Raw genomic sequence first — 22,316 nt, forward strand, 5'->3', positions numbered from 1 at the left:
AGTGGAAATTTATTGGAGTTACGAATGGCTTTACATTTTGATCTGGAATGAATGGAATGGAGTCATTCTCTTTTAGACAGTCTTCAAGGTAAATAATTACAATAAATATTTTCCAGGTCCATATGAAACAATGAGTAGTCCTTGAGACTGGCAGAGGAAAGTGTTTTATAGTGGTACCAAACACTTAAGCAAGTAAATGAATATCTCCTGAACAGAGAAATTGCAAAAAAGAAGCATACTGAATGGAAGCGCAAAAGTCTTAACTACTTCTCTTCCAGATAAAACCTAATATGAAATTGGAGAGTTAATTTTAATTGCTATAGGAAGCAGAGATTTTGGCTTATTTTGTTTATTTGTTTAAGCATGTGTGCAAATGAAAACAATTATTAGAATAAAAATATACAGAGAAAAAGACTAGCTGGTTTCTTTTCAGGATTTTGTGTTTAAATGTCAATGAGAGCTTTAATATTTTAAAAAGTAGCTGTGGAGACTGGAAGGAAATCTTTTTTACAGAGATGAGCATTCAATACATAAAATACATCTAACAGCAAGGACTTAGAACTTACTTGGTTTCAATTTAAGTCTCTGGTTGTATAGTAACCATCTAAAATTTTGAACAAAAATTTTAACATGTCTCTGTTGACACAGAGGAAAAAATTATTAATCTTATATTTATTTCAAAGCCTATTTATGTATTTCACTGACTACATGAGTCTAATGCACTAGCTAGTCATTTAGCATTAATCATTTTCCTTTTTCATATTTTTATTAATATAAAGAGAACAGATTTTGTGCATTTCATGAGTATGTTTCACCTGTTTCCTTATAAGCTTATCTTTCTAAAGATTAGAATTTCAAACACTTATGAATGAATTTATCATTTCAATATACTAATTTTAATTTTTATCCATAACACTGGCAGAAATAAGGATTAGTAAAAATAAAGAAAAATGAATGCTTGAAATAACTTTTCTAGTATGGTTTTTATTTGATGTTCCCACAAATTTTTTAATATATACAAACATACGTGGAAGTCTGTATCATGCATATGTTTTATGTTTGTTAACTAGTCAATTAGGATAAAAGCAATTAATTTTAAGTTCTACCTATTTCATGCTGACATATGATCTTTTATTAATATCAAAGCATCATTTAAGTATGAGCATTTTATTCTAATAGAGGGTAAATGATTTACTTTAGAAACTAACATGTTGTTGGAATTTCTGCTTTGAAAATATTAAATATTGCTTACAGTTACATTTTATTCTCAAATAGGGACATATTAATTATTCAATGTCATATTTAGAATAATACATCAGTGTCATCTATTCTGCCAGAATGTGTTTTGAATGTTAACAACAGTGAAACAAGCTGCAAAATATTGATCTTTGGGAAGGTAAAAAAGCACAATATAAGAATTATAAAGCAGTGAGCTACAAGCATGAGTTAATTCCAATGTTTTATATCGATTTAATAACAGTTTTCATGTTACTTCAGAGTCAATTCTCATTGAACAAATGCTAGCACAAAATCTAGATTGTAACTTATAAATAATCACTGACCAAGATCAGAAAAGTTCAACTAGAGAAATTCATGTAAATCATTAATTTGGGGATTCAGTCATTCAGATTGAAAGTATATCTAAAATGTATTATTATCTAGGCAGGAATAAAAACCCCTACCATAAGTCTATGAGTGGTTATTGCATTAAAAATAGCTATGCAAATGATGACAGAGAAGAAAGAATTTATCTTTATTACTCTGCTAACCAACATGATCCTTTGGCTTAGCTCTTTGTCAGATGTTATATGTTGAGATTTGAGTGGGTTTTCCTGTTTGGTTCAACTGTCAAATGAGATCGTGGTCTGTAGTGACAGAGTCAGCTGTTCTGTCATATTAAACGTCAGTGCAGCCAGGGGTCCAGGTGATGAAAAGTGGGAAAGGTAAGCCAGAGAAAGCTTACCTGTGTCAACCTTCACTAAGACAGTGGCCGTTATATATAGTGAAGGGCTTCTGTTTTACTGAGCTTATTACTAAATTAGGTTAAATGTAACATTCAGCAATTTGGGCTTGCCTTTATTCACATCTCCTTAACTCAGAGTATTGTACAAATATATTTGTGTGAGTGCTGAATATTAGGTACAAGAAGCAGGTTTTTGTAACTAAATTGTTGAGAAGGAATAGCATGTTTGCTGCGGTTAAGCCTAAAACAAAGTTCCTTCTACAATAATTTTTCTAAGTACAAATACTTCATGTATTGTCGAAGTCTTATCACTGCCATTATTAAAACCAACACAGAAATGATCAATTGCAGAGTTTTAAATATGTGCCTGGCACTGTGCTAGCTCTTTTGTATATGGAGTAACACAGAATGCACCCAGCAACCATATCTCAACTTTCCAAAAGGGAAAGCTGCTGAAGTTCAGTGAGGTCAGGTTACTTCCTTAAGGTCACAGCTGGAAAGTGCAGGAGGCTGGACTTGAACCTAGGTCTCTTTCCTAACAAAGCCAGGGTCCATGGTGCCTGTGCCATACTCTATTTCCCCTGTTTTCTTAGAAAATAACAAAGACCAATTCAAAACAAACAAGCCTATTAAACCATGAAAGATACACATGAGAAGCAAAGACGATAAAAGTATTTTAAATATTGTTGTTTATATTAGACATTGTGTATGCATGGGTGCTTCAAAAAGCATGGAAAAGTAAAATTGGGATAAGCTTATTTTGGTGAAAAATATTGAAATTTTCATTAAATGCATTTTCTATGAACTTTTTTAAAGACTCTTCATATTATCTGTATAAAGTAGAGAACTTAAAACTAATAAAATTTAAAACATAATGTCTATGATTGAGTCAGTGATGTAGTTAAAGATCTTAACAAAGGAAATCCTAAAATTTGCTATTCTATATAAATTACAAAATTGTATTTGCTGACATTTTGAGAATTAAACCAGTTATATTTTATTAATGCATATTTAGCAGACTCAGAAGGAGAGCTTTTAATATTATAGATTATATAAGCTTATACATAAGTTTATACATTTCTGTCAGCTCTGTCTCCCAAACATATCCAGAGCATGTCCACCCTCCTGGCTTCTACTGCTACCCCTCCAGGCCCAGCCACTGTTAGCTTCTCTGAGCGCTGCTATCACACCCTTGGTCTTCTCTTGCATCTCTTTCCTTGACAGAGTACTGGCCATACCTTGCCATGAGCCTCTTCAACACAATTCACTTCTAAGTACTCCATGGCTCAGGACCAGTAATGGTGAACCTCAGTATACAAGCCAAAGTCTTCACAATGGTCTGCAGGACCAAAGCCAGCAGTCTGGCTCCCCATCCTCCCTGTGTGACCTCATCTACTTTCCTCCTCTGTTCCATTCTTCCAGCCGTTGGCGTCCTAGCCCCCAGACGGGAAGCAAGGTCCAGCAGCCAGATCTCTGCCTGAGACTCTTCCCAGGTGCACTCACTGTTTATTTGCTCACTCCCTTCTGGTTTCTACAGACGTAGTTTGCTCAGGATTGGAGAGTTCTGGTCTAAACACTTTATATGAAGGTTTACTTTCCCCTTTCCCTTTAACTTATTTTGGGGTTGGTCATTGTACATGTGTGCACCATCCAATGTGATATATTTACTTATTTTCTTATTGTTGCCTATTTTGTACAGTATCCCTAGTGCTAAGAATAATGGCTGGCGTATAGCTGATGTGTAATACATACCTGCTGAGGGAATGAATGAGTGACATACAGAGTATAAAAGTATTAGTTATGTAAGAGTTATTAATATGACAAATTATAATTATTATTATAATCATAAAATTTGTAGTATATATTTATAATTGTTGTAAATTACTATGTCATGATTGTCATTATAATATTAAGTATTAAGAAGGTAGATATCATTTGAAACATTTTTATCACATAACAGTATAAAATTGGAATTTCATGAAAAGCAAACAAAAAAGAGTTTCAATGAAATATTTTGGGAGTTGAAGTTAAGTATTCTTAGTAAAAAGATCTCTAGTAAAAGTTAGCATGTGCTTATGTTTAGAAAATTTTCAGTGGTTAGATGGCATTTGAATTACTACTAAAAAAATTTACTTTAAATTTCAAGAATTTTTTCATTGAGGACAAAATTCTATAAGCAAAAATAACACCTTCTTGACATTGGTAAGACTATGTTAGTATGTGGTTATTCAAAATTCTAACATGAAAGATCAATTTTCTGATTCAAATGTTAATTGGGGTTTACTGTATGGCTGATGATTAAATATTAGAGTGGGAGAACGGAATCAAGATGACCAAATAGAGAGGGATTTCACTTGCTTCAGTACAGAAAGATATCAGAAAAAGGAAGGACTGCATTTCCAACAGAATGGCTGAGGGAAAACTTCAGTAAAGAAGTGATAAGAGGGGCTGGTGTTGTGACACAGTGGGTTAAGCTGCCATTTGCATTGGCAGCATCCCATATCATAGCACTGGTCTGAGTCCTGGGTGTTCTACACCTGGGGAAGCCCTGGAAAAGTCGTGGGTGATGTTCTGGAGACCAAGATGGAGTTACTGGCTTCTGGATTCAGCCTGGTTCTGGCTGGTGTGGCCTTTTGGGGAGTGACCCAGTAGATGGAATACACCTCTCACTCTCGCTCTTGCTTTGCCTTTCAAATAAGCAAAGAATGTGATGAGGACTACAAACAACAGAAGCTCTAAAAGTCAGCAGAGAAAGTAGAACAAATCACACTGCTGCCACAGCTCTTATGCCTGTGCACTGGTCCCTGGAGTATGCAATCTTGCAAAGAAAATGTAAAACAGAAAGCATGGCAAGCACCTATATTCCTGCAGACAGGCAGCCCTACAGGAGAATTCCACTGTCCTCACTGACTTTAAATCCAGTCTAGAAAGCGGACTGGGGTCCTAACAACCCCTTTGCCCCCCAAAAAAGGAACTCATATCATCTTCCTCCATGCCCCAAATCCAGACTTGAGCTGTAACAGAGTTACTGCTAAACTCTAAGATTTATTTTATTTGAAATGCAGAGTCACACACACACACACACACACACACACAGACATAGAGAGATCCATCCATTGTTCACTTCCCAAATGGCTGCAACAGTGGTGGCTGGGCCATGTCAAAGTCAGGGGCCAGAGCTTCATCTGGGTCTTCCATGTGGATGCAGGGGACAGAGCATTTGGGCCATCCTCTGCTGCTTTCTCAGGTACATTAGCAGGCAGCTGGATTGGAAGTGGAGCAGCCAGGACTCAAACCACCACCCAGACGGGATGCTGGCATTGCAGGCAGTGGCTTTACATGCTACAACACAATGCCAGCCCCTAAACTCTGTTCTGACAGTGGACAAGAAGCAGCCACCTCACCACCAGAATCTCTTATAACTGTAGACATGGCATTTTTCAAGGCTAAGAGAAGGTCCCCTACATCCTCCAACTGCAGGATCTTTGGGCACAAGTCCTGAAGCCATGCTCATTTGCTTTCCAGAATCTAGAGAATTTCCCCTCTGCTGCTTGGGGTTTAGCAACAGCAGAAGTATATAAAAATCCCAGAGGACTAGTCCTGAGGAAGTCCCCCCTCTGCATATCTTAGCACACGGTGCTGTCTGACCAGAGCACAAGTCCAGAATCACTCTTGGCAAGACATGTAGGAACTGAGAGCAGTTGCTTCTGTGTCCTAAAGCTCTGGGACTGTTGCTGTTGGGATCAGAACCCTGGAGTAACTCACTCTCACCTGTGGTATCTGGAGGGCCCTATCTGCATTCCTCTGCTATCAGACTGGTAGCTGTCAATGCAAAACCCCCAGCATATCAGACATGTACCCAGTGAGACCTGGGTAAGGACCACACTGCATCCTGCAGCTTGATTGTGACTATTAGTACACAATTCATCAGACACTGGAATTTACCCTATGAGACCCAAGGAAAAACATACCTGCATTCCATTGTCCCAGACCCACACATGCCAGTGCAAAGCCTTCAGCATAACTTGTAATTGCCTCATAGGATGGGGGCCAGGTCCCCTCCATATCACCCTGTGCTGGGACTAGGGACTCTGGGTGCTGCTGCATCAATCATGACCAACCAGAAGCAACTAGGGAAGTTCCCACTCATATCACAAAATTCTGGTTACACAGCTATTGGTGTTGTAAGCTGCAGAATTACTCAGGCTTGCCTGGCAAGACATGGGGCCAGCTATCTTTGTGTCCCCCAGAACCAGGAACCTGGCAGGGCACAGGAAAATGAAGAAGGAAGGAAACATGACACCTCCAAAAGAACACAATGGTTCTCCAAAAACATATCCCGATTTGAAATAAATCTATTAAATTCCTGAAAAAGAATTCAAAATAATGATCCTGAGGAAATTCCATGAGGTTCAAGAGAACACACCTAGACAGGTAAAAGAAATGAGGAAAACAAGACATGAAATAAATGAGAAACTCAACAATGAGAAAGAAAACATTAAAAAAGCCATCAGAAATTTGTGAGTTGAAAACTTCAATGAAATAGAAACAAATACAATCGACAGCTTCAACATCAGAATAGACCAAGCAGAAGAAAGAATTCCTGATCTTTAGGACAAGACTTTTGAAATAATACAGTCAGACAAAAATGAAGAGAAAAGAAACGAAAAGAATGAAGAAAGCCTGTAAGATATATGTGATACTATCAAAGGAGGAAATATTCAGATTACAGGGATACCTGAAGGAGAAGAGAAAGAAAACGACATTGAGAACTGAATGAAATAATAGTTGAAGACTTCCCAAATCTTGAAAGAGAAATAAATATTAGATACAGGAAGCTCAAAGAACTGAAATTAAACTCAATCAAAAAGACTTGTCAAAAGTTAAGGACAAGGAGATAATCCTAAAGACAGTGAGAAAAAATGTCAAATTACATAAAAAGAAAATCAATTAGACTAACAGCAGACTTCTCAGCAGAAATCTTACAAGCAAGAAGACTGTGGAACAATATATTCAAGGTCTTGAAAGACAAAGAAATCCAAACAAGAATATTATAAACAGCAAGCTATCCTTTAGAAGTGAAGGAGAACTAAAGTATTTCTCAGAAAAGCAAAACTCAAGGAATTCGTCACCACTAAACCAGTCCTTCAGAAAATTCTGAAAGGAGTCCTACATTAGAAGTAGAAATAGGAGGCTGGCCTTGTAGCCTAGTGAGTAAAGCCGCTGCCTGTGATGCTAGCATCCCATATGGGCTCTGACTGAGTCCCACCTGCTCTGTTTCTGATCCAGCTCCTTGCTGATATGCCCAGGAAAGCAGCAGAGGATGTTGTAATTGCTGGGGCCCCTGCACCCACATGGAAGACCTAGAAGAAGCTCCTGGCTCCTGGCTTGAGCCTGATCCAGTCATGGATGTGGCAGACACTGGGGAATGAACCAGAGGATGGAAGATCTTTTCCACCTCCCTTCCCACAACCCCACCCTGCAACTCTGCCTTTCAAGAACATAAAAAGACATCTTTAACAACAACAATAAAAACACACAAAAAAAGTATTCATTATGAAAATATATGACAGCACAAAATTCACTAACAGGGGAGATGTAATAAGTAACCAATCAAAATGAAATGTCAGTTCTTATCAATATTAACCTTAAATTAAAATCAATTAAATTCCCTAGTCAAAAGATATTGGTTAACTGAATAAAAAAACAAGACCCAACTATAGACTCCCAACAAAAAATTCACTTCACAAGATACATATAGACTGAAAGTCAAGTGTTGGAAAACTGTTAGAAAAAGATATAACATGAACATGGAGAGCAAAAACAAATTGGACTAGCTATACTTATATCAGAGAAAACAGACTTTGAAGTTTTGTAAAATTATTCAAAGAAGGACATTATACATTGATTAGAGGATCAAATATATTAACATAAATATATATGAACTCATACATATAAAGCTAATATTAGACACAGAGGGAGAGATGGGCTCTAATTCAATAATACAGATAGACTTTACTACCCCACCATCATCAATATACAGATCATCCAGACATCATAAATAAAGATAAATCAGAGTTGGACCATATTATAGAGCAAATGGACCTAACAGACATTTTCAGAACATTTCAGCAAACAGCTACAAAATACATATTCCTATAAGCACGTGGAACAAAACAAAAAGCTCATTTTATGAGAAGATAAACAAAATAGACAAACATTTGACTAGAAAATCAAAGAAAAAAGATTTAAAAGCTCAAAAATAGTTAGGGATGAAAAAAGGGACAGTACAAACAATACCACAGAAATACCAAGGATCATGAACAATTGTACGCCTTAGAGAAATGGACAAATTCCTGGATATACATAACTCTCCAAGATGAAACCAGGAAGATATAGAAAACCTAAATGACCCATAACAAGGAACAAGATTGATGCAGTAATTAAAACTCTTCCATCAAAGAAAAATCCAGAATATGCCAGCTCTACATTGGAATTTTATAAAACATTTAAAGAGGACCTAACTCCAGTGTTCTTCAAACTATCCCAAAATATTAAAAGTATGGAATTTTGCCAAAGTCTTTTTATGAGGCTAACATTACTGATACCAAAATGAAAGAGACACAACAGAAACAGCAAACTATAGACTGATATCCTTGATGAACCTAATTCTGCAAGTTCTCAACAAAATAATTCAGCAAACTGAATCCAACACTACATCATCACGCTTAAGTAGGGCTTAGCAGGGGTGGTTCAACATTCTCAAATCAATAAACATCATCAGCCCCAGCAACAGAATGAAGAGGAAAAACCATACGATCATTTCAAGAGAAACAGAGAAATCATTTGGGAATATTCAATATGTTTTCATGATGAAAACCCTTAACAAAGTAGGTACTAAAGAAACATATCTCAAAATGATAAAGGCTATACATGAGAAATAAATAGCCAATATCATACTAAATAAGAGAAAGCTGATAGCATTTCTCCACAGAGCTGCAATAAGACAAGGATATCCACTTTCACAACTCTCTTTAAAAATTTTTATTTATTTATTTGATAGAGTTACCAATAGAGAGAGACAGAGACAAAGACAGACACAGAAAGACAGAGAGAGTGAGAGAGAGATCAATCTTCTGTCCACTGGTTCTCTCCCCAAAGGCCACAATTGCCAGGCTCGGCTAGGGTAAAGACAGGAGCTAGGAGCTTCATAGGGGTTTCCCACATGTGTGACCGGAGCCCAAGTACTTGGGCCATCTTTTGCTGCTTTCTCAGGTGCATTAGCAGGGAGCAGGATCGGAAGTGAAGCCCTCAAGACTTGAACTGGTGCCGATATATGATGCCTGCATTACAGGCCGTGGCTTAACCCACTATGCCACAATGCCCCCCCCAATATTCACCACTCTTATTCTATATAGTGAAGTATAACAAAAGCAATCATGGAAGAAGAAGAAACAGAGGGCACAAAAATTGGAAAGGAAGAAATAAAATATCTATATTGGAAGGTGATATGATATTGTACAAGGAAAAACCTAGACAGCTCATCAAAAATCTGTTAGGACTAATAAACCAATTCAGTAAAGCTTAGGATACAAAATCAACACACATAAAACAGAAGCAATTTTATTGCACTAACAATGATCTTATTGGAAGAGAAATCAAGAAAGAAATCCCATTCACACAGCTACAAAAATGCACTATTTAGGAATAAATTTAACTACGAAGTGGGAAGATGTCTATGATGAAAATTATAAAACACTGATGAAAGAAATCCTTAAGGACACAAAAAAATCGCTGTTCACAGATTTGAAGAATTAATATTGATGAAATGTGCATAACACCTGAAGTAATCTACAGATGTAACACAATCTCTGTGAAATATCAATGGTATTTTTTACAAAACTAGAAATAACAATCTTAAAATTCAAATGGAATCACAAAAGACCCAGGATAGCCAAAATGATCTTGAGCAAACAATACAAAACAAAACACACACACAATAAAACAAACACACATAAAAAAACAGAAATAAGGCCGGCGCCGCGGCTCAATAGGCTAATCCTCCGCCTAGCGGCGCCGGCACACCGGGTTCTAGTCCCGGTCGGGGCGCCAGATTCTGTCCCGGTTGCCCCTCTTCCAGGCCAGCCCTCTGCTGTGGCCAGGGAGTGCAGTGGAGGATGGCCCAGGTGCTTGGGCCCTGCACCCCATGGGAGACCAGGAAAAGCACCTGGCTCCTGGCTCCTGCCATCGGATCAGCGCGGTGCGCCGGCCGCAGCGCGCCGACCGCGGCGGCCATTGGAGGGTGAACCAACGGCAAAGGAAGACCTTTCTCTCTGTCTCTCTCTCTCTCACTGTCCACTCTGCCTGTCCAAAAAAAAAAAAAAAAAAAAAAAAAAAAAAGCATACTACAAAGCTACAGTAATTAAAGCATCATGTTGGTGGCATAAAACTGACACATAAATCCACTAAATAGGACAGACAGCTCAGAAATTAATCCACAGAAATGCAGCCACCTGATATTTGACAAAGGTGCCAAGAAAAAATATATGGATATAGATATAGATATGGATAGGAGAAAGGATAGTCTTTTCAATAAATAGTGCTGGTAAAACTGGACATTCACATGAAGGAGAATGAAATTAGACCCCTACCTCTCATCATATACAAAAATCAGCTCAGGAAGGCTCAAAGACCTAAATACAAGATCTGAAACTGTAAAACTACTAGAAGAAACCTAGGGAACACACTTCATGGTACTGATATAGGCAGTGATTTCTTAGCTAAGACCCCAGAAGCATATACACCAGAAGCAAGACTAGACAGGTGGGATTATATCAAACTCAGAATTTTATGCTCAGCAAAGGAAACAATGCAGCAGTGAGACCTTCAACATAATGGGAGAAAATATCTACAAGGTATTACCTGTCAAAGGATTCAAATCCAGAATAGATCAGCAACTCAAAAAACTCAACAACAAAAAACAACCAATATAGTTAAGAAACGCACAAAGGACCTGAATAGACAGTTCTCTGAAGAAGAACACAAATGGCAACAAATAAATGAAAAAAATGCTCAACATCACTGTCCTTCAGGGAACCGCAAATCAAAACCACAATGAGATATTATCTCACCCCTGTTAGAATGACTATCATCAGTAAAATTAGAGATGAAAAAGGAAATATAACAACAGATACCATGGAAACAAAAAGAATCATCAGGAATTACTACAAAGAGCAATATGTCAACAAATCGGGAAACCTAGAAGAAATGGATGGATTTCTAGACAAAATTTACCGAAATTGAGTCATTAAGACACAGAAAACCTAAACAGACCAATAACCAAGATGGAAACTGAATCAGTAATAAAGACCCTCCCAACAAAGAAAATTCCAGGTCTGGATGGCTTCACTGAATTCTACCAGACATTTAAAGAATGACTAATTCCAATTATTTTCAAGCTATTTAAAATAATGGAAAGGGAGGGAATCCTCCCAAACTCCTTCTATAAAAAAAAAAAGTAACACATGATAGCTAGAATTTGGAGAAAGGGGAACTCATACTCTGTTGGTGGGAATGTAAATTAATACAGCCACTGTGGAAAACAATGTGGAGATTTCTTTCAAAAATAGAAAAAGAATTGCTGTACTATTCAGCAATTCCAGAGTATATACCCATAAAAGACATGAAATCATTTTATCACAAAGATACCCGTTCCACCATGTTTATCATAGCACTGTTCACAATATCCAAGATATGGAATCAACTAAGGTGTCCATCATCAGATGAATGTGTAAAGAAAATGTACACGTGCACACACACACACATACAGAGGAATACTATCCAGGTATAAAAAGCATGAAATTCTGTCACTGGCAGCAAAATGGATGAAACTACAGCACATGATGTTAAGTGAAGTAAGTCTGACACAGAGAGACAAATACCACATGTGATCTCTCATGTGGGAGCTAAGACAAAACATCTCTTTCTGAACACAGAATATTGATTACTGGAGTCTGGGAGGGGTGTGAAGGATAGAGGGAGTTTGGATAAAATAATCTGGGGAAGCTGGGTGTTGCTCACGAATTGTGAAAAGTATATTATATTAACATGAGATGTTAATAATAGGGGAAGTTGGATGTGGTTTATATATTATGATAAATATATCATACTAATTTATGACTCTTTAAAAAGATTTTTAAACTTTATTTGAAAGGCAGAGTTATAGCAAAGGAAAGGGAGAGAGAGAAGGAGGTAGAGAGAAAGAGCGAGAGAGAGACAAAAGAGAGTGATATCTTCCATCCACTGGTTTGCTTCTCAGATGGCCACAAGAGCCAGTTCTGGGCCAGGCCGACACCAGGAGCCTCGCACTCCATCCAGGTCTCCCAGGTGGGTGGCAGGGGGACCAAGCACTTGGACTATCTTCTGCTGCTCTCCCAGGTGTATTAGTAGGCAACAGGACTTCAACCAGTGCTCTGATTTGGCATACCCAGCTCCAGGCAATGGCTCAACCCACACTAATAAAAGGGAATCTGGGTGTAGAGTAAAACTATTTGTACTTCTTCACAATATCGCTTCTGTAAATTTGAAACTATTCTGAGATTAAACCCTTAAAAACAAACACTAGAGTGGTTCTAATAAGAAGAAAGAGTATTATTATGTATTAAGGTTTATTATTTTATTTTTCCCCCTGGAGCCTATAGCTATTGAAGTGATATAGTTTCAATGCCCTATGAAAGAAATTCAATGTATGAAAACACCAAAAAACACAGGTGAACCACCGCTATGCTCTTAAAAATTTACAGATAAAGTCAAACAAGTTATGAAATGGAATTTGTTTCTGGCATTAAATAATAAAAAATTGAACAAGTACAAAATTTGTAACAGAACCTCTGCCACTGATGCTTCATAGCCTGATATTATATCTGTCTGTGGGCTTCAATCTGTTTTCAGAAAATCCATCAGTTACACTCACACCTGAGGGTGTTCCCATAGGCATAGGCACACGTGCTCACACACACATACATGCATATCTTTTATGAAGGTATATATTATGGTATGTCATCCAAGATATATGTAGTTCATGAGAACTATATATATATATATAAAAATATATAAATTTCATTAAGTTCCCCCATGAATTAACAAATTTCACAATTTGTGCTTTTCATCAGTTTGATGGATTAAGTGATTTTAAACAAAGAAACAAAATCCTCTTTCTCTTTCTCTTTATATATATATCTTGTTTTGATTATTAATTCCTCCCGAGACAAGTGCAACACAAGCTTTCAGTTCAGAAAGATGCTTCTAGATGACAACTGAGGAAAAGAAGGATAAATATTTTTCCCAGCCCATTTTTCAATGATTGCTGATGGCTTCAGGGAAATAAAATAAATGATTTTCTATAAAAGGAGAATTACACATAGTTTAAGAAAGACATCATAGGAAAAGGGTACAAAACTGGGTTGCAGAATCAAACACTGGAGCAGAAAAGAAAAATATCAATGAGGGAATCTTCTTAAATATTCCAACTTGGACTAATCTGGTAACTGTACTTTCCTTGTTCAAACAGCTTGCAGTTTATGTATTTTATAATTCCTTTTTCAACTTTATAAAAAAAAACCCTCAGAGTCCTATAAAAACTAGTACAAATCTATTTTGGCTGTTTAATATTCTCTGATTTGGAGTAAATTTTGAGTAAAGAAGACTGACAGTCAACATTTTCCAAAAAATGTAAGTAACAATGACCCCATTAAAAAGTGTCAAGAATATTTTTTGGATGTTAAAATTATATGACCATCTTGGAGAGTCACTTTACAATCAAGGTATATTAAGGAATCTGAGAAGCCTGATAACCTGTTTAACTTGTTTTAAACAGCACTTCCCAAAAGTTATTTAAACGTGGGACCTGAATACAATTCCTACTTAAACTCATCATTCTTGCTGATGAGCATCTGTCCTAATATATAATGCAAACTATAATGTCTTTTATGGCTATTCTCTCAGTCTTCTTTATCAGCTGGACAGGTGAGGGATAAACGTGTCCTCGATTTTATTCTGTCTACAAGTCTGCATATTTCCTGGTACAGAGTTCCCAGGGAGCTGTGGGTTGACTGAATGCTCCAGGGGTTCACACTGTACAGAACAATCTGGTTCAATTGACCAGGTGGATTTTTTTCAAAATCCTGCTTCTCACCACCTCGTCAGGTAAGTCTGTTTGTCCTGAAAGTTTGGTGTTTTGTTGCAAAAGATTATTTTGCAAGCAAAGAGTAGGAAGACAACAAAGTTCATGGTGTTTCTGGGTTTTTTACAGGCTTCCTTTCACCTGCCCCCTCCTAGGAAGAACCTATGGCATCTTAGCTTCCTCCAGAGAGAGTGAGAAGGGGAGAGGCACCTAGAGGGCATTTCTGAATTCTCGATTCTGTCTGCAGCACAGCAGGTAAAAGTCACTTTGCACTTCGTGTATTTCCCACCAATATCCATTTGTGAACAGAATGGAAAAGAGAGGAAGTCACAGCACGAGAATAAGAAATGATGGAAGATGATGAGGGAGAAAACAATAATCCCTTCTTTTGTGTTTCCCAACCTGTAAAACCCCCTATTGTTTCAATCAAAGTGATCTATCTTGTGGATGGTCATGCGTTCCATTATCAGTGACTTTTTCCTTCTAAAATTTTAAATATCTGGAAGAAGGAATTAATAAAATCACTGCATATTCATGGTAATCCAACAGATTTTTCTATGAGAAAGTATTTTAGGATTGGAAATCTAAGTCTTTTCCTTTTACAAACACTCTCTCCCTCTTCATAGCCCTTTACTTACTTGAGTTTCAAACTGCATTCTGATTTCTTTGGAAGTTTTAACAAAGAGTAGACAATTCTACAGTGAAGGCAATAATCTGGCTCTATGACAAAACAAAATTTTGAGACTCCATTTTTCTGTCTATTCAAGTTGCTGTGTTTAATCCAAACTAAAATCACTTCTGTTTAAACCTCTAGAATTCAAGATAAATTCCAAACAGAATTTAGTGGAAAAAGAAAGAGAATTAAGGCTGGTTTAGGGTTTACTCATCTAAGTATTATTCTCTACTCCATTATAACAGTATTTTTGTATACATTATATATTATAATTAATTTCATGTACAAAATAATTGAGGAGAAATTCAGAAAAATAAAGACAACAGTAAAAAAGTACAGGCCAGTGTTGTGGTGTAATGCGTTATGCCACCTATGATGTTAGCATCCCATATGGGTGCTAGTTCACCTCCTGGGTGCTCCACTTTTTTTTTTTTGTTACATATTAAATTTATTTATTTATTTATTTTAACTTTTATTTAATGAATATAAATTTCCAAAGTACAGCTTATGGACCACAATGGCTCCCCCCCCATAACTTCCCTCCCACCCGCAACCCTCCCCTTGCCCTCTACCTCCCCCCTTCCATTCACATCAAGATTCATTTTCAATTCTCTTCATATACAGAAGATCAGTTTAGCATATATTAAGTAAAGATTTAAACAGTTTGAACCCATATAGAAACACAAAGTGAAAAATACTGTTTGAGTACTAGTTATAGCATTAAATCTCAATGTACAGCACATTAAGGACAGAGATCCTACATGAGGAGTAAGTGCACAGTGACTCCTGTTGTTGACTTAACAAACTGACACTCTTGTTTATGGCATCAGTAATCTCCCTAGGCTCTTGTCATGAGTTGCCAAGGCTATGGAAACCTTTTGAGTTCACCAACTCTGATCATATTTAGACAAGGTCGTAGTCAAAGTGGAAGTTCTCTCCTCCCTTCAGAGAAAGGTACCTCCTTCTTTGATGACCCCGTTCTTTTCACTGGGATCTCACTCACGGAGATCTTTCATTTAGGTCTTCTTTTTTTTTTTTTTTTTTTTTGCCAGAGTGTTTTGGCTTTCCATGCCTAAAATACTCTCATGGGCTTTTCAGCCAGATCTGCGTGCCTTAAGGGCTGATTCTGAGGCCAGAGTGCTGTTTAGGACATCTGCCATTCTATGGGTCTGCTGTGTATCTCACTTCCCATGTTGGATCATTCTCTCCCTTTTTTATTCTATCAGCTAGTATTTGCAGACACTATTCTTGTTTCTGTGCTCCCTTTGGCTCTTACTCCTATCATTATGATCAATTGTGAACAGAAATTGATCACTGGGACTAGTGAGATGCATTGGTACATGCCACCTTGATGGGATTGAATTGGAATCCCCTGGTATGCTTCTAACTCTACCGTTTGAGGTAAGTCAGCTAGAGCATGTCCCGAATTGCACATCTCTTCCTTCTCTTATTCCCACTTTTATATTTAACAGCGATCACTTTTCAGTTAAGTTTCAACACTTGAGAATAACTGTGTATTGATTACAGTATTCAACCAAAAGTATTAAGTAGAACAAACAAAAAAAATACTAAGAGGGATAACGTATTAAGTTGTTCATCAACAGTAGGGCAAGGGCTGATTAAGTCACCATTTCTCATAGTGTTCATTTCACTTTAACAGGTTTCCTTTTTGGTGCTCAGTTAGTTGTCACCAATCAGGGAGAACATATGGTATTTGGCTGCTCCACTTTCAATCCAGCTCCCTACTAATTCACCTGAGAAAACAGTGAAAGATGGTCCTAGTCCTTAGGCCCCTATACTCATGGGGGAGACTCAGAAGAAGCTCCTAGCTCCTGGATTTGGCCTGGACCAACCCTAGCCATTGAGGCCATTTAGGGAGTGAACCAGAAGATTGTAGCTCTCTCGTTCTCTCTCCCTATCTGTAACTCTACATTTCAAATAAAAAAAGACTTAAACCTATGACCCGACACCATCAAATTATTACAGAACATTGGAGAAACCCTGCAAGATATAGATACCGTCAAAGACTTCTTGGAAAAGACCCCAGAAGCACAGGCAATCAAAGCCAAAATTAACATTTGGGATTACATCAAATTGAGAAGTTTCTGTACTTCAAAAGATACAGTCAGGAAAGTGAACAGGCAATCGACAGAATGGGAAAATATATTTGCAAACTATGCAACAGATAAAGGGTTGATAACCAGAATCTACAAAGAAATCAAGAAACTCCACAACATCAAAACAAACAACCCACTTAAGAGATGGGCCAAGGACCTCAATAGACATTTTTCAAAAGAAGAAATCCAAAGGGCCAACAGACACATGAAAAAAATGTTCAAGATCACTGGCAATCAGGGAAATACAAATCAAAACCACAATGAGGTTTCACCTCACCCCGGTTAGAATGGTTCACATTCAGAAATCTACCAACAATAGATGCTGGAGAGGATGTGGGGAAAAAGGGACACTAATCCACTGTTGGTGGGAATGCAAACTGGTTAAGCCACTATGGAAGTCAATCTGGAGATTCCTCAGAAACCTGAATATAACCCTACCGTTCGACCCAGCCATCCCACTCCTTGGAATTTACCCAAAGGAAATTAAATTGGCAAACAAACAAGCTGTCTGCACCTTAATGTTTACTGAAGCTCAGTTCACAATAGCTAAGACCTGGAACCAACTCAAATGCCCATCAACAGTAGACTGGATAAAGAAATTATGGGACATGTACTCTATAGAATACTATACAGCAGACAAAAACAGTGAAATCCAGTCATTTGCAACAAGATGGAGGAATCTAGAAAACATTATGCTGAGTGAATTAAGCCAGTCCCAAAGGGGCAAATATCATATGTTCTCCCTGATCAGTGACAACTAACTGAGCACCAAAGGGGAAACCTGTTGAAGTGAAATGGACACTATGAGAAACAGTGACTTGATCAGCCCTTGTCCTGACTATTGATGTACAATGTAATACTTTATCCGTTTTAGTATTTTTTTGTTCTACTTAATACTATTGGTTGAACTCTGTAACTAACACACAATTATGCTTAGGTGTTTAACTTTTTTAACTGAAAAGTGATCCCTGTTAAATATAAGAGTGGGAATAAGAGAGGGAGGAGATGTACAATTTGGGACATGCTCAAGCTGACTTGCCCCAAATGGTGGAGTTAGTAATGTGCCAGGGGATTCCAATACAATCCCATTAAGGTGGCATGTACCAATGCCATCTCACCAGTCCAAGTGATCAATTTCAGTTCACAATAGATCATACTGATAGGTCTAAGAGTCAAAGGGATCACACAAACAAGACTAGTGTCTGCTAATACTAACTGATAGAATCAAAAAGGGAGAGAACGATCCAAAATGGGAAGCGGGAAACACAGCAGACTCATAGAATGGCAGATGTTCTAAATAGCACTCTGGCCTCAGAATCAGTCCTTAAGGCATTTGGATCTGTCTGAAGAGCCCATGAGAGTATTTTAGGCATGGAAAGCCAAGACACTCTGAGAAAAAAAAAAAAAGAAGACCTAAATGAAAGATCTCTGTGAGTGAGATCCCAGTGAAAAGAATGGGGTCATCAAAGAAGGAGGTACCTTTCTCTGAAGGGAGGAGAGAACTTCCACTTTGACTATGACCCTGTAGGAATAAGATTGAAGTTGGCGAACTCAAAAGGCTTCCATAGCCTTGGCAACTCATGACTAGAGTCTAGGGAGATTACTGATGCCATAAACAAGAGTGTCAGTTTGTTAAGTCAACAACAGGAGTCACTGTGTACTTACTTCTCATGTGGGATCTATCCTTAATGTGTTGTCCAATGTGAAGTAATGCTATAACTAGTACTGAAACAGTATTTTACACTTTGTGTTTCTGTGTGGTTGCAAACAGATTAAATCTTTACTTAATATATACTAAATCTATCTTCTGTAAAGAGAATTGAAAATGAATCTTGATGTGAATGGAATGGGAGAGGGAGCGAGAGATGGGAGGGGTGCGAGTGGGAGGGAAATTATGGGGGGGGAAGCCATTGTAATACATAAACTGTACTTCGGAAATTTATATTTACTAAATAAAAGTTTAAAAACAACCTTAAAAAAGTAAAAAGTTTTCTGTAAATGTTCAAACCATAAATAAGCAGTAATACCACATTGTACATAACATCTTAGACTTTCTACAAATCAATACACATAATGTATATATTGATTCCTAATTTGATTCTCTCAATGAACTGCAAATATTTTGACATCATTTAAAAAAAAATTTTTTTTTGACAGGCAGAGTGGACAGTGAGAGAGAGAGAGAGAGAGAGACAAAGGTCTTACTTTTCTGTTGGTTCACCCCCCAATGGCCGCTGCGGCTGGCATGCTGTAGCCAGCGCACCGTGCTGATCTGAAGCCAGGAGCCAGGTGCTTCTCCTGGTCTCCCATGCGGGTGCAAGGCCCAAGGACTTGGGCCATCCTCCACTGCACTCCTGGGCCACAGCAGAGAGCTGAACAGAAAGAGGAGCGACTGGGACAGAATCCAGCACCCCAACCGGGACTAGAACCTGGGGTGCCGGCGCCGCAGGCGGAGGAACAGCCTATTGAGCCGCAGTGCCAGTCCATTTAAATGTTGTTAATATATGCTTTTGTAAAGGAAGAATGATATATCATAATATGAAAATGCCATAATTTATTAATCTAATTCTACATTAGTGTCGTCTTTTTTCTTCTACTAAATGGTACTTCAATAAGAATATCTTATCACATATTTTTTTAAAAAGATTTATTTACTTACTTGAAAGGCAGAGTTACAGAGAGGCAGAGGCAGAGGCAGAGGCAGAGAGAGAGAGAGAAAGAGAGAGAGAGAGAGAGAAAGAGAGAGAGAGAGAGGACTTCCATCCTCTGGTTCAATCCTCAGATGGCTGCAATGGCCAGAGCTGTGCCCATCTGACGCCAGGAGCCAGGAGCTTCTTCTGGGTCTCCCAAGAAGGTGCAGTGGCCCAAGGACTTGGGCCATCTTCCACTGCTTTCCCAGGCCATATCAGAGAGCTATACCTGCTACGCCATAGAGCCGGCCCCTCATATTATGTATATTTAAACTTTATCTGATAATTCCCTTGGAATAAATTCTTGGAAGTGTATTGTCAGGGCCGATGCTGTGGCATAGCAGGTAAAGCCACTGCCTGCAGTGCTGGCATCCCATTTGGGTGCCAGTTTGAGTCCTGGCTACTCCACTTTCCATCCAGCTTTCTGCTATGGCCTGGGAAAGCAGTAAAAGATGGCCTAAGTCCTTGGGCCCCTGTACCATGTAGCAGACCCAGAAGAAGCTCCTGGCTTCTGGCTTTGGATTGGCCAGGATGTGAGACTTCTGCCTCGTTCTCTCTCTGAAACTCTCTGGAACTCTTTCAAATAATATAAATAAATCCTTTTTTTTAAAAGTATATTTTTAGCCTAAGTGCATAATTTCAGATATTTGACACACATTGCAAAATTGCTTTTTCAGTAAGCACTTATCAGCTTACACTTTGATCTGTGGCACATGAAATTATTAATTTTTCTGCAACTTCATCAACTGTGATCTTTATTATTTTTTACAATCATTTTCAAATTTAAACATAAAAGAATGTCTCGTTATAATCTCCATTTAAGAAGCTATAATAAGCTATAAAACTTGTAAACACTACACACATTTATGGACATCAGGCAAGATCTTGCTTACAAATGTCAGCATCAGAAGCAGCTCCTGCCCCATTAGAGTTCATGATAGAGAAAGGTAAAATTATCAAAACCAGATAATTATGTACAATTACATTTAACAAGGGAGATATGAAGATCTGCATTAGTTTGGAATGTCAGAGGAGGCTCAGTTTGGGAATGATATTTAATTGAGATGAGATTAAAGAGCAGCTGCTAATAGGTGGAATTTGAGGTAGAGTGGGTGTGGAGGGAGTTCCAGGAGATGAGTGTCAAAATGCAAATTTCATCATGTTACTTTGGCCTCCTATGCAGGTGGACTGGCTTGATAACTCCAAAAATTACATTCCCCAATACTCAAAACAAAAGATAACAAAAACAGCAAATATCCCACTTCACTACAAAACACTAAGTGATCACAAGTCTAAAACTAATATATGTTAAATGTTGTTCTGCATTAAGAAAGCCAAAAAAAACCCCACAATAAACAAACAAACAAAAAAACACCTCAAAAGGGCAGGAAAATAAAAACTCAATGAGCACTGAAGAAAGAATAGGGGTGAATATGAATGGTGTGGGTGGATATCAATGCTAGGGTTGTTTTGGCTCAAACACCAGTACCAAGTAGGTTGTATAGCTGTGTTCAATAGAGTAAGAGAATGGATTGTTTGGCCACAGGCCCACTGAGGTGGGCTGCTGAGCCTGAGAGACCAGCATACAGTGAAACTCTTGAATGGGTTGTACTCTCAGTCAAAGGATGGGCTCAATATTCTTGCAAAGGGGAACCAACAAGGAAATCTGTCCGTTTCTACAACATCAACAAACTGATTAAAAAGGAGTATTTCCTGGAAATGTGTACCACAGGCCTGATTTCATGAAGTTAGGCACTCTCTGTGCAATCAAGGAACCTCCAAGGTAAAAAAAAAAAAAAAAAAAAAAAAAAAAAGAAGTAGCTTCATTGGTCACTCCTAACCAAAGCTAATCAAGAGCAAATCTCCTTTGGGATATGGTCTCTCAAATCAGGCCTTTAGAATTCCCACAATTAATGCCAAGTATATATGCTTACTATGTAAAAATGCTGTTTGCATAAGAGATCTCATTACCAGGGCAAAAAACATCAGTAGAAACAATGTAGATTTAAACATCTAAAAAATTCAGTACTAGAATGGTATGAATATACAATAAATAACTATAAAAAGTATAAAGGGGGCAAGTGGAGAATCAAAGCCAAGAAAGGAATGAAATGTTTGGAAATTACCAAGTAGATTTCAAAAAAGATCAAATCGGATTTTCAGAAATAAATAATTTAGCAATTGAAATTAACAAGAAATAGGTAGGTGAAAAAGTGGTTGTCACAGTTGAAAAGAGAATTGAGTAAACAGAGTAAGTTTTGGCAAATTATGGCAGCCATTGGCTTTTCGTAATAAATCCTATTGGGAGAAGCCATACTTACTCATTGTTATTTCCAGCATACCAAGATTTCCCTATAACATACTCTTTTTTATGCTTTTTGTAAAAGATCTATTTATTTCATTAGAAGGCAGAGTTAAGAGAGAGAGAGAGGGAGAGGGAGAGGGAGAGGGAGAGGGAGAGGGAGAGGGAGAGGGAGAGGGAGAGGGGGAGGGAGGGAGGGAGGAAGATTTTCCATTCATCCACTTGCTTACTCCCCAGATGGCTGCAATGGCCAGAACTCGGACAGGCCAAACCCAGGAGCCAGGAACTTCATCCAGATCTCCCACATGGGTACAGGGGTCCAAGTACTTGGACCATCTTCTGCTGCTTGCCAAGGAGCATCAGCAGAGAGCTGGATTGGAACTGGAGCAG

The 22,316-nt window shown here is 37.9% G+C and overlaps 1 protein-coding gene across 12 annotated transcripts in view; it reads right to left on the reverse strand.

Annotated features, from left to right (window-relative positions):
• Nucleotides 1-22,316, reverse strand: part of CADPS2 (calcium dependent secretion activator 2) — a 667,233-nt gene that overhangs the window by 148,110 nt on the left and 496,807 nt on the right. The window lies entirely within an intron of this gene.

The sequence above is a fragment of the Oryctolagus cuniculus genome, chromosome 3 (assembly GCF_051225735.1).
Source record: "Oryctolagus cuniculus isolate XC-2025 breed Fujian yellow rabbit chromosome 3, ASM5122573v1, whole genome shotgun sequence".
Taxonomy (NCBI): Eukaryota; Metazoa; Chordata; class Mammalia; order Lagomorpha; family Leporidae; genus Oryctolagus; species Oryctolagus cuniculus.